Source organism: Amblyomma mixtum, chromosome 2 (assembly GCF_055824585.1).
Source record: "Amblyomma mixtum isolate Tamu chromosome 2, ASM5582458v1, whole genome shotgun sequence".
NCBI classification, from domain to species: domain Eukaryota; kingdom Metazoa; phylum Arthropoda; class Arachnida; order Ixodida; family Ixodidae; genus Amblyomma; species Amblyomma mixtum.
Genome location: NC_143013.1, coordinates 220322077 through 220334400, shown reverse-complemented (window position 1 = coordinate 220334400; position 12324 = coordinate 220322077). Strand labels below are relative to the sequence as shown.

The following is a 12324-nucleotide window of genomic DNA, read 5'->3' as shown; positions in this document are numbered from 1 at the left end:
GTAAAAGTTCCAGCTAAGAACTGAGAGTATCTTCAAATAAAAAAATGAAATAAACACCGAACCCGATAAGGCAGAGCAGTGAAGGCACCACACCGATAGGGATATTGAGAGCATTCGATGGTCGTTTCTTTCCTCCCTGGAGGACCGTCCCCGAGCTAAAGAAAGAGATATGTAGTGGTAGTTCCGCCGCTCCGGATCAACTAAATTGTGCGTGTGATCAGGGGCACGCGTTCAATAAACAGGGTGGTACTTGCGAAGATATGCGCTTTCTATCTACAGTCGACTCTGATTCGTTCGGCTCGCTCATTTCGTGCCTCCGGTACCCAACAAACGGAGAACATAAATAGAGAGGAATTTATGTATAAAATATCTCAGAATAGGCACTAAAATGCATGCAGTAGGTTATTTGAAAAAACGCTGCGTAGTTCAGCATTACAGCAGAAAGTCTACTAATGTCCTTTCCATAACACAATAATGCACCGCTGGTGCACAGATCCATGAGACAAGAGAGTGACAAGATTTTCGGTAGGCATTTCTGCAAAACAGTGTTCGCGATTAATGTGCTTGGCCTCGTGCCGGTGCAAGGTGTCTATTCTTGAAACTAGTTGTACAGCTCGCATAAAGTTTTTTTTCTGGAAGGTCATCATCTGCGAATGTTTGCGAGACAACACGCTTGCTCCCTCTGTTTTCGTCCTACATGAGAACCCCTTTTTTCGTCATTTCTTTTATTCAGAATGATTGACAACTGCTTTTGTATTCTCTTGTAGGACACTGTCGCATGCGATTGAAAATACGACAGCATTGGAGCCGCCTATTGTTTTGCATCATGTACGATAGCCGGTGCATACAAAGTCACTAGAAACAGGAGACGACCGACGGCTACTGTAGATGGCCATATTTGCATCCAAGTGTTTCTTTTTATGGATATGTGGTAAGTGACCTTCAGTGTTATAGTACACGATGTATTCGTCCCACCGTGTTAAATTAACTTTAGCGCCTCTGCGCCTCGGAAGCCATGTTCGCCTCGCATGTTCCCGGGGTGATAACATTTGGTTTAATGGTTTGGTTTATTGGGGTTTAACGTCCCAAAGCGACTCAGGTTTGGAGTGAGCAACACATGATACATTCCGTTGCCGGATGCCGCTGGTGGCGATGATCGCAGTCAGCTTTCGAGCTTCGTCGATGCATGAAGAAAATCGCAAAACTTTCATCCCACAAAAACAAGGTCTTCAGCCTTCTCAGCCACAATATTTCAACCTACATCGAATGTTTTTGTGTTATTTTGTGCCTGCGTAATTGCATACACTCCCAATAAAAAGTCATTCTCAGTAGTGGCTGCCTCCTTCGAGCACGGCTTTCCTAAGTCTCAAAACTGTAAAAAAATTATTAAAATGTGGAACACCCCGCCGCGGTGGCTGAGTGGTTACGGCGCTAGGGTGCTGGCCCGAAAGACGCGGGTTTGATCTTGGCCGCGGCGGCCAAATTTCGATGGAGGCGAAATTCTAGAGGCCCCTGTATTGTGCGAAGCCAGCGCACGTTAAAGAACCACAGGTGGTTGAAATTTCCGGAGCCCTTCACTACGGCGTCCCTCATAGCCTGGGTTGTTTTGGGAAGTTAAACCTAATAAACCAACCAAATTTTGAAACGTTCTATAAACTGCTCTTTAAATCCAAATTTATTTGCATAAACGCCGTTGGAACTTACAAGCGTGGTGGAACATTTTCATCGTGTAGATGACTAAAAAAGACACTTTGAGGGGCGTAAACAATGCAAGAATTAAATAACAAAAGCACAGTGATATTGGCATACATTTCAGAACACATTGTTACGCATGGTAGCAAACTTCAGGCTTATTTTTATATTGCCTTTAAACATGTCGGAGTTTGAATGAGTTGAATACTCAATTGCAGACAGAATTATAAACTTCCAGTTCTTCGCCTTTCTCACAGCTCTTTTGCGACTGTGGTCTTTCCCAAAAAACACAGAAGGTCACGTACTACGAGAAACAAAAAGCCACAAAGAACTCCTGGCGCATCCTTCAGAAGGCAGTTTTGTAAGTAACCAGAGCCCAAGTGACAAGCTTTCTCGCAAGATGACGAAGCCTTATCGTCTTATCTGGTGCTACCAGTACTAGCAACATTGATTCCGCGTGAAACATGCGTCCTGAATTCCTAATTGTTCTGTTCTTATCAAGAAGTTCACGTCATGATAAGTAATGTGTATGCGTTGCTGTTCGATTGATTTTGAGTGAAATGGCAAGAAAGTTCGTATGTTTGTCGAAAGGTTTGAACCGCCGGAGAAAAAACAACGGCGATATTAGAAATGCACTTAAGCCCAAGAGTTGCAAAATGAATATACGCGCATTAGGACACGTTCTCTCGCATGTGTAGAAGATACGTATTCGCCATGCTTCTCTCAGCGACAATGGCATCAAAAATTCAGGGGGGCACTTCGTTGACCTAAAGTGCGGTGAGGCGTGGTGTTGCTGTTTGTGTCACTGATGTGTGAAGATGCTAAGCTTCGCCTCTAAGAGAAGGAGCGCGACCTATGTCGCCTGATTCATGCCTTTGTCCTCAGCCTTGTGTTGTACACTACCCCATACTTAAAACTATCCAAACATGACATAAACGCTTTGGATGCTTTGATTCGCAAGGCATTCAAGGTAGCACTTCATCTTCCACTTAACACCCACAGACAGATTACTAGGCCTGGGCCCCCACAACTCGATCGGGGAACTGGTGGAGGCCCACCGACAGGCCCAATACATCAGGCTCACACAAACCACCACAGGTTGGTATATCCTGGACTTCAGGAAAGGAAAGGAAAGGAAAGGAAAGGAAAGGAGAGGAAAGGAAAGTCCATTCTCAGTTCAGTTTACTGCCACTGCAAAAAGCTGAATGGAGCTATAGATTCTTGAAAAAACGTGTTTATGTCTCGCAACAGGCGACAGGAAACGTTGTTTAAGCCCTGAATGGCGAAAAGGTTCAGTTACGCTATCCGCCGCGGTGGCTCAGTGGAGCAATAAAGACAAAAAAAAGCCGCGGTGGCTCAATGGTAAGGCGCTCGTCTACCCAGCCGGAGTACCCGGGTTCGAACCCGACCGCAGCAGCCGCGTTTCGATGGAGGCGAAATGCAAGAGGCGCCCATGTGCTGTGCGATGTCAGTGCACGTTAAAGATCCCCAGGTGGTCTAAATTATTCCGGAGACCTCCACTACGGGACCTCTTTCTCTCTTTTTTCTTTCACGCCCACCTTCCTCCCTTCGCTTCCGGCGCGGTTCAGGTGTCCGCCGATATATATGAGACAGATACTGCGCCATTCCCTTTGCTCAAAAACCAATTTACCAATTTACCAGTTACGCTTGGTTTGACGTCATGGCTGTCGCAGTTCGCGCACAATGCACGGCACCTCTTTCTCTCTCTTCTTTCACTCCCACCTTCATCCCTTCCCTTGCGGCGCGGTTCAGGTGTCCGGCGATATATGTGAGACAGATACTGCGCATCTCCTTTCCTCAAAAACCAATTTTATTTACTGGGAGCACTACGATAACGGTGGAGGCGTTCGGCCGTCCACACACTGCCTGTACGGAGGCGGAGGAGGAGACGCGCGTGTAGTGAATACGGTGCTGTCTTAGAAGGTTGCTTTAGAGACATGCACTGCGGTTTCCATTCCTTTCGGGTGTACCCAATGTATGAGAGACAGGCATCTCCTTTCCATAAAACCAATTTTCATTTCATTTCATTTTCATTAAGGCTCTTCCGGCGCTGAGACACAGGCGTCGTTTCCTTTCCTTGAAACCAATTTTATTTTCATTTTCCTTCTCTTACGGCGCGGTTTGGGTGTCACTGCTTGTCATTTCTTTTTTATTTCTGATATTTTATTTCTTTAATTTCTTTGTATTCTCGTTTCTGTGCTTATTTTTATGCTTTTTTATTACGAAGTCGGAGGCCACTTCCGCTGCTCGTGATGTCGCTCGGTTTTGCGCATGCGCAGAAGCGGCAAATCTGGCCTCCGGCTCACGCGAAACGCGGTGTTGACGAGCCTCGTGAAGCTTTTCGCTTGAAAAAAAAGTTGGAGGCTTATCAAGGTTAAGCCCAGTGGATGCGAGCAGCCTTCGTTTTGCATTCTTATTATTAACGTCCTTAGCGTTTGGAGGCATCTTGCCGCGGTGGCTCAGTGGTTATGGTGCTCGGCTGCTGACCCGAAAGACGCGGGTTCGATCCCGGCCGCGGCGGTTGAATTTCTTTGGAGGAGAAATTCTAGAGGCCCGTGTACTGTGCGATGTCAGTGCACGTTAAAGAACCTCAGGTGGTCGAAATTTCCGGAGCCCTCCACTACGGCATCTCTCATAGCCTTAGTCGCTTTGGGACGTTAAACCCCATAAACCAAACCTGACCGCATACACGCCCGGCGCAAAGACGCTGACGCGGTTGCGGGCACAGAGACTGACGCGACGGCGGGCGCGCGCCTCTTCATCCCTGGCGTGACGTCACATATCACGTGATGCAGCGATGGTGGCGCCGACGGCGCGAACCGAAGCAGTCTAGCCACCCTAACCGAAGCGTGGAGGCCCCCGCCGGGCGACGTCCGACGGCGGGATATGAGGCCCCATCTGCAGCCGGTGTGACGTCATCACGTGACGTCACATCATGTGATCTCACTTCAAGATCAATGGTGGCCACCGCCGGGCGTCGCGCGAAGGCCCGAAACCTACGTTAATATGCTTCGCATAAAACGAAAGGCCCCCTAGGGTGGGATCACGTCCACAGGCTTCGGCTTCAAGGAGAGGTCTATGCACAAGACGATGTTTGGCCAGCTGATGAGCAACTCGCAGAGCGGCCTTGAAGAGAAGTTTATTGGACTCATTAATCATACAAAGGGACCATATAGTTCCTCACAAAGACAAAAACAACAAGGCTTGAGGCAGGGGATTAGTTGGATATGGGGGAACTGCCATGGGTTGGGAGCATTCCCACAGGCAGGGCATGCGGGTGGCGTTGGCCGCCCCACATGTTGAGCAGGGTGGGAGGGTCGAGGTCGGGTGGTAGCGATGGAGGAGGTATAGTGTAATGTAGCAGTCGAGTCTGCAGTTGCCGCCACAGCGCACTGTATTTTGAAACTAATGTACGGTGAGGTGGTGGGAGGCTGAAGAGGCTGTTTTTGTAATGAGGTGCGGTTTGGTGTTATGTGAATAGAGCCCGCGAGGGGTTTCCTGCGTGAGTTTGGGTGTTCAATCTTCCGCGGCCCGGAGGGACAGTTCTCAGCCAGCGCTTGAACACGCATATTACCGGAGATCGAGGCATTATCAGAAACCCACGTGAGTGTTATCTCTTGGGTAAGCATGTGTCGTGATGATAGAATGCGTCGGGCGATTCGTGCGATAACTATATATTGATAGTGATGGTACGCAGCTTGGGAGTCACTGCAGATTTCTGTGATGTTGGGATCTTATGTAGCGTGTGTGAGCGCCGTAGGGTTGTTGTCGTGCAGGGTGGCTGCGACAGCGATGGGGCCATCAGCTTTGGCGGCGACAATGGTGTAATAGACTGGTAGGTTGTGTTGAGCCGCTTCCCGGTGGAGTATGTCGGCTCGGTCGCGAAGTTAAAGGGGTTGTAGGAAATGGACCTTCAGTGCCTATCTGTTTTTCCAAAAAATAAACTATTTATTAAGTAAAAAAAATTGCTAACAAGGTCATTGTCTTGAACTCTTGCTAACGTTTTGCCATTCTTTTCTCTGTATCTCTCTAATACTTTTCACGTTCTCTCTCAGTCTTGAGTAAATTGCGAGCGTCTTATCACTAAATGTGAGTGGTCTTTAGCAGCTAAACACTCAAATTTTTGTTTTTACAAGTCTTCTAGTCGGAATATGCCGCGCATGCGGATGTTATAGTCACCAGCTAGACTTTTTCACAAAAAACAGTAATTATTTTTCTGTGGCTCTCAGTCTCGAATGCGCATTAAAGTAGCGGCTTTCCATTCATTTCACGCTTTCTCGTTTAATTTCTTGAGAACTTGACAAAAATTATAACGCAATCTTATTCGCATGAAAAATATTAATTAAAAAAATCTATCGAGACTGCACAGCCACCATAGTTCTTAAAACAGACATTAATGAAATCCCAATCAGGAATGGTGTCAGGCTGGAGGAGTACGCGATCTTACTGACCCGTTATTGACCGCTTGTTAACAGGTGGTAGGCAGAGATCTTGGTTGAGAATTGTTGGGGATAAACATTAGTGGAGAATACCTGAGAAACTTGCGTTTCGCTGATGGAATTGCCTTGCTAAGCTACTCAGGGGACGCACTGCTATTCATCATTGCGGACCTAGAAAGGCAGAACAGAAAAGTGGATCTAAAAATTGTTTGCGCAGAAAACTGATATAATTAGTAACAGCCTCGGAAAGAGACAACTGCTTGCGACAGGCAGAGAAGCGTTGATAGTGGTAGCAGATAACATATGCTTATTATAGGTAGTGACTGCAAATGCGGATCCCGAGAGTGAAATAAATAGTAGAATAAGCACGCATTGGTATGCGTTTGGCAGGAACCTTCGGATCATTAATTACCTTTTGCTGGCACCCCTCAAGAGGAAAGCATAAGCTTCATCTTACCGCTACTCACCTATGGGGTAGAAAGGTAGAGGCTAACGAAATGGATTGAACTTAAATGGCGGAGAACGCAACGAGCTCTGCCAGGGAAGGCGATAGGAGTAACTCTAATAACCTGGATTTAAGGAGAGTGGGATAGGAAACAGAGGCGAGTCAATGACATCCATGTCTAAATCAAGAAGCAATTGGCATGGCCAAGGCATGCTGTGTGAAGACAAGAAACCTATTGCTGTTAAGGGTTATGCAGTGGATTACTAGAGAAGGCAAGTGCGTCAGGGGCTAGCAGTAAGTCCAGTAGGTGGACGGGATAAGGAAGTTTTTGAGGATAATGTGGCTGCAGCTGACACAGGACCAGTTTGATTCGGGAGGTATCGGAAAGATCTCTGTGGCATAGTGGACCGTGTGAGGCTAATGGTGATGATGCGGTAGTAAAATATTTTTAGTCTTGCGTCGGTGCGGTAACTATACAGATATTCAGTACTCTCTGGCTCAAAGCCAATAAATATGGGAACTGTGAAACAAATACCTTGTCTAGGGTCCTTCTATGACGTGTCCAGCGAATGATTCACTTGGTAACAAATTTTATACACAAATTTAATGCAACCTCCGCTGGAACATTTCACATATGTGCCGGGAAATAACTGGAAAGCCGAACCATTTCACGGAACTCTTTATTTTTGCTTTAAGCTCTTCTCTTACACAGACCTTGGGGAATCTGACTTTACCCGACTTTTTTAAAACCTGCTGAAGATAAGGATATTTTGAAAAAGTAACTTTATTAAAAGGTGCTTTTTATATCCAAGTAAAGTTCGTGCTTCGCTCTTTCAGATGCTACTGGCCAAACCATGCACATGCCTTTGTGCTCTTATGAGCCAGCCCGTTTCACGTCGGCTCGAGAGGATCTGGGTGGTTCAAGGAAAGCCCTGCGAGGTTAGGATGAGTGAAATGTCGATGAGCATCTGCTTTTTTATGTTCATTAATAATTAGACTCAGTTGCTGCACATAAATATCCTACTTCTGAGCTGGTAGTGGCCACAGCTAATCGCAGTTTGATAAGAAACTGGCTATTAGGTTGTTTTATTGAGCACGACATACGCGACGCGCTATCAATGAAGTCGCTATTTCATGCTGTTTTCAGCTCCAAAAATGACCGTTTTTCTCAAAAGCAACTTTTCTGCTTCGAGTTTCAGCATTTGCTTCGCAGGGTGACTTAGTTTCCAGCATTGGCCTTGAGGCATACTTGTGGACCCTGCAGCTTCCTCAGGATACAGACATACAAGCGGAAAAGCGTTCGACACGCCGCTGACGGCAGAACGCTCTCTGAGAAAGTTGTGGTCATACCAGCGGCGAGGAGTACGCGGCAAAACTCCGCCGCGCCACTAACGTGAAAGCTCTCTGTATTCTTAACCAGTCGAAGTCCAGATCTCGAGGAGCGCGCGTGGTTTCACCATCACTCCTGACATTAAACTTAAGTCGGAGCCAAGAGGTGGCGACACTGACGACCACACGTGGCCAAGTTTCACGCCTGTCATTGGGCTTCCTGCTCCGTGGCACGAGGCAAGCCACCGAATATGGCCCCATGACCGATGTGTTGCGCGGCAGGAGAACCAGGGTACATCGATGGGCCAACGGAGGCGCAGGCATCGAGGCACTCTAAGAAAAGATGCTGCTCGGAAGCTTTCGCAGCACGAGTTTTACCACTGGTGTATCCATAACCTTATTTGTCATCGCCATAGGCGTGGGCACCACACAAGCATCACCATACGGCAAAAGAAAAAGTACTATTCGTGCGGGCAAGGACACGGTAACATTCGAGAAGGGGGATCACTCTTTATGCGCTGCTAATAGAAGCTCAGAGTGGTACGACGATGCATGGCGCATGACAGCGCATGACGGCAGAAGACACTGTGGGAAGTCTACAGTTTATTTAGAAAGAGTGGTCTTGGAAATTTCACAGTGTAGTGTGAGGGGGGGGGGGGGGGAGAAATGCAGAAATCAAAGATGGCTACGAGAGGATTGCGATTACGCATAGTGTAAATCGCCGTACAAAAGTGCCAGCATGCATTTTACGATGCACCTTGATATATTGCCAGCCTGATATTGTAAGTACACAATATTTCCCAGAGTGATCTATGTCGAGTTCCCCAAAATGATCGGCACAAGTGGTTCGCACAGCCACTTCCAAATGCTTCCCTCTCTTAAAATACATTTCAGTGCGTAAGAACATTTCACACCTGGACGATAGCAGAAGCCACATATGAATTTTTTGCAATCTTCGTTGCAGAAAAAAGTAGGATGCAGAAAGATAATTTAGAAGTAAACTATTAATTATGCGGTAAGTGTCATCATAACCGGTTTTTATCTGAGTGAGAAATGCTATTGTGCATTGTTTGTGTACATGAATCATTTCTCCATATCATCTGGAAACCCTGCAGTAGGCGCCTTAAAATGTGAGCTGCTTATGCGGGAACGAACTATAAAATACTATAAAAAACTACAAAAAAACGCACGTCTAACCTCATCTGCTTTGCTATTCATTCACAGAGCCTGTACCGGTCTTTGTGCACTATAAAGGTGTGCGTGCGTCTAAGGCACCGCATTCAGCGCCGCTTCCGAAGAGACGCTGTGCATGACGCCTTAAAGATATTCCAGGTGGCGGTGCCCGGGGGAGACCAAATACTTGACAAATTGTACGAGGTCACTGGAGGAGCGTTGGGGGTGAAAAAGAATCATGTACTTGAATAAAACGGCCTTTGGGTGCCCGTGTGAGTACTGCGTACAGTTGTTTCTAATCAATAGACGCCGCTCGCCTCTTTCTGCTGGCCTACAAATTTAGCATAGAATAGCCATCTCACCACACCCTCCGTTTTGGCGGCTCGGTGGCTGTGGTGTTCGGTTGGTTAGAACGACGTGGCTTAGAACGACGTGGATATCTGAAGCATTAAAACCCAGCATCGTGTTTGGAAATAGGTTGTTGGTTTGCATATGAGTGTTTAACCTGTTGAGGATTATGTGTTCTAAAAGCTTTCCGAGACAAGGGGTGAGCGAGATTGGATGGAGATTTGATAGTGGAGCCAGGAACCATCGCGGTGGCAGCTGAGGACCCTTTACCTGCACAGCTGCAGCCATGTGACATTCAACTTAAAATATATACAATTATTAGGCCCCATTGTGTTTGCGTGCTCGGGTGTGTGTAAGTGTTGTAGCAAATAAACTGAAGGTGCTGTAACTATCTCACTTATGCTTGACTCCGAAACCGAAACTCCCTGTATACATGGAACGTAATGTATTCTTGTGGCCGCCATTGTTTCCGCTTTCCCATTCTTTTTCTATTTATTGCGGGTCTTTGAATGGCCCCAGAGTGTGGCCATGTGACTCATCACTCTCCTGGCGTGCTTTTATTTAGCTTTCGAAAAGTGTCAGAGCTTCACCGCACGCTCAAGACACGGCGGCGTCATTGCCAACTGCACGGGAGATTTCACGACTGGTATACGTAATGAGTGATAAAAAAGTTTTAACTTCATTGAACTGTCGAAACGCGAGGCGCAAGACAGTGGGAAATCTTCGCAATTCAAAGCATGCGTGCTCCAGGTTTCGTCAAACTCAGGCGGCCATCTCTAGGAACCGCGATAAACGATATGGAGAACACAAGCCCAAGCTCCAAGCGAACTATTCAAACCCTTCGTCCGGGCGGTTATGCGCTTGGCTCACGCTGAAGAAAGAGGCGCGCTGGGACCGGAAGCGCACGGTGCGGGCTTTCAAAAGCTTTGCTATGATTCAAATGGTCGGGTTGACGGCGGCAGAACAATAACACTGTGTGTCTTACAGTGATTTAGTCTGGACAAAAGGTCTTATTCATTGCTCGCGAGCAATTATTTATATCCACCGCCATGTCTGCCCCATGACTGGAGAGTTCGTAAGCAATATAGGGCGCGGAGGCTTGAAGAGAAAACCGGCCGGAGAACATGAAGGGAGCTTCAAATCATAGAAAGACCTTCCCAGCGTGCGCCAGGAGAGAATGAGTGAACGGCTGGAAGCAGATGCACAAATGGAGTTACCGGAGGGGAATCCTGCGGAATAATTAGACCATCTTCAGCAAAAAATCCCCTTTATACTACTTTGCATATCTCCTTTCGCAACGTCGTTATTACAAGTGATCACCTAAAACCCTGCGTAGTTGGCACAGCCAACTTCGACGATGTCTTTAACTACCTCTGCACTTAAACGAGAAAATAGGAGCTTTTGTAATTAGTTTGAAGCAGCACTACTGCACCGATACAGGCGCTAGCGAAAAGTCCAGAGCCGGGGGTGGAGCATGTCTTCGGATATCTGAAGCATTCTGTCCTGTCGTTCACGTCGTTCCCTGTCGTTCTAAGCATAATGCTTCAGATATCGGAAGGCATGATCCACCCCTGGCACTGCTAACGAACACGAGCGCTGCTGACCTTAGACCTTAAAAAGTCATTTGACAACGTGTACCACAGTGCCATCTTCATGCTCTGTCCGATCTGGGTGTTTGGTGTCGAACGCACTCCTACATCACCGCTTTTCTCCGAGATCGCACAGCAGCAATCCCTGTAGGCCCCCTGAAATCCACCCCTTTCCCTCTGGGTAATCGAGGAACACATCAAGGGTCTGTACTATCTCCCTTTCTTTTTAACATCACACTCATCCCCATGGCCCACAAACTTTCACAAATTCCGGGACTCTCCAATTCTTTCCACGCAAACGACATTACCCTGTGGGCCGCCACAGGCAATGTCGGAAGCATGGAAGAAACTCTTCAGGCTAGAGCGAACGTGGTGGCGGAGTGCGCGGCCTCCATAGGCCTCGCTTGCTCCCCAGCCAAGTCCGAACTCCGGTTACTCCACCCAGCCTCACATAAAAAGGATAACCCCTCTATGCTCATCACTATAGATGGGCAACCGGGGCCAGAAGTGCACAAGCTTCGCGTAATAGGCATGTTCCTGCAAGACAACGGGCTTAATACGTAGACTGTCTCCAAACTCACTGCCACCACGCACTAGATCATTCGACTGATCAAAAGCATAGCCAATAAACACCGTAGCAAGCGCGAACACGACCTCCAAAGACTGGTATAGGCATTCGTGATAAGCCGGATGCTATACTCCCTGCCCTACCTCTAGCTTATCAAAACGAAGACAGAAAAGGTAGGCGCACTAATTAGACACGCCTACAAGGCGGCCTTAAGTCTGCCCAAACGCACACCCACCTTTGGTCTCTTACGCATGGGAGTCCACAACACGCTTACTGAGCTGGCGGAAGCACACCGCATAGTCGAATTCCAGCCTCACTCCAGCTCCGACCAATTGGTCCACCTCCCATTTACTCACACAAGGTACCGAAATACGTCAGCGGCCATCTCACTATTCACCCTCTACCTAAAAACAGGCATCCAGTCCACCACCAGGCTCGACGGGCAGCCCGCGCCTTGCATAAAACACATGAAAATGAACGGGACATAGTCTACGTAGACGCCGCAGAGTACTCCCAACCCTCTGCGTACTCTCCAACAAACTAAAACACTTGAAATCAGGCTCAATCCGGGCAAACACCTCGACAGAAGCAGAAGCAGCAGCCATTGCGCTAGCGATATCGTCTTCCACTGCCACTTACCCTGAGCGATTCCAAAACCTAAATTCAAAATTTTGCCCGCTGGCAGATACATTATGCAGCCTATAAAATTCTCATCTCAAA

The 12324-nt window shown here is 47.5% G+C and overlaps 1 pseudogene; it reads left to right on the top strand.

The window, feature by feature from the left end:
* The first annotated feature begins 826 nt into the window (after nt 1-826).
* LOC149362634 (uncharacterized) lies at nt 827-9351 on the top strand (annotated as a pseudogene).
* The last annotated feature ends 2973 nt before the right edge of the window (nt 9352-12324 follow it).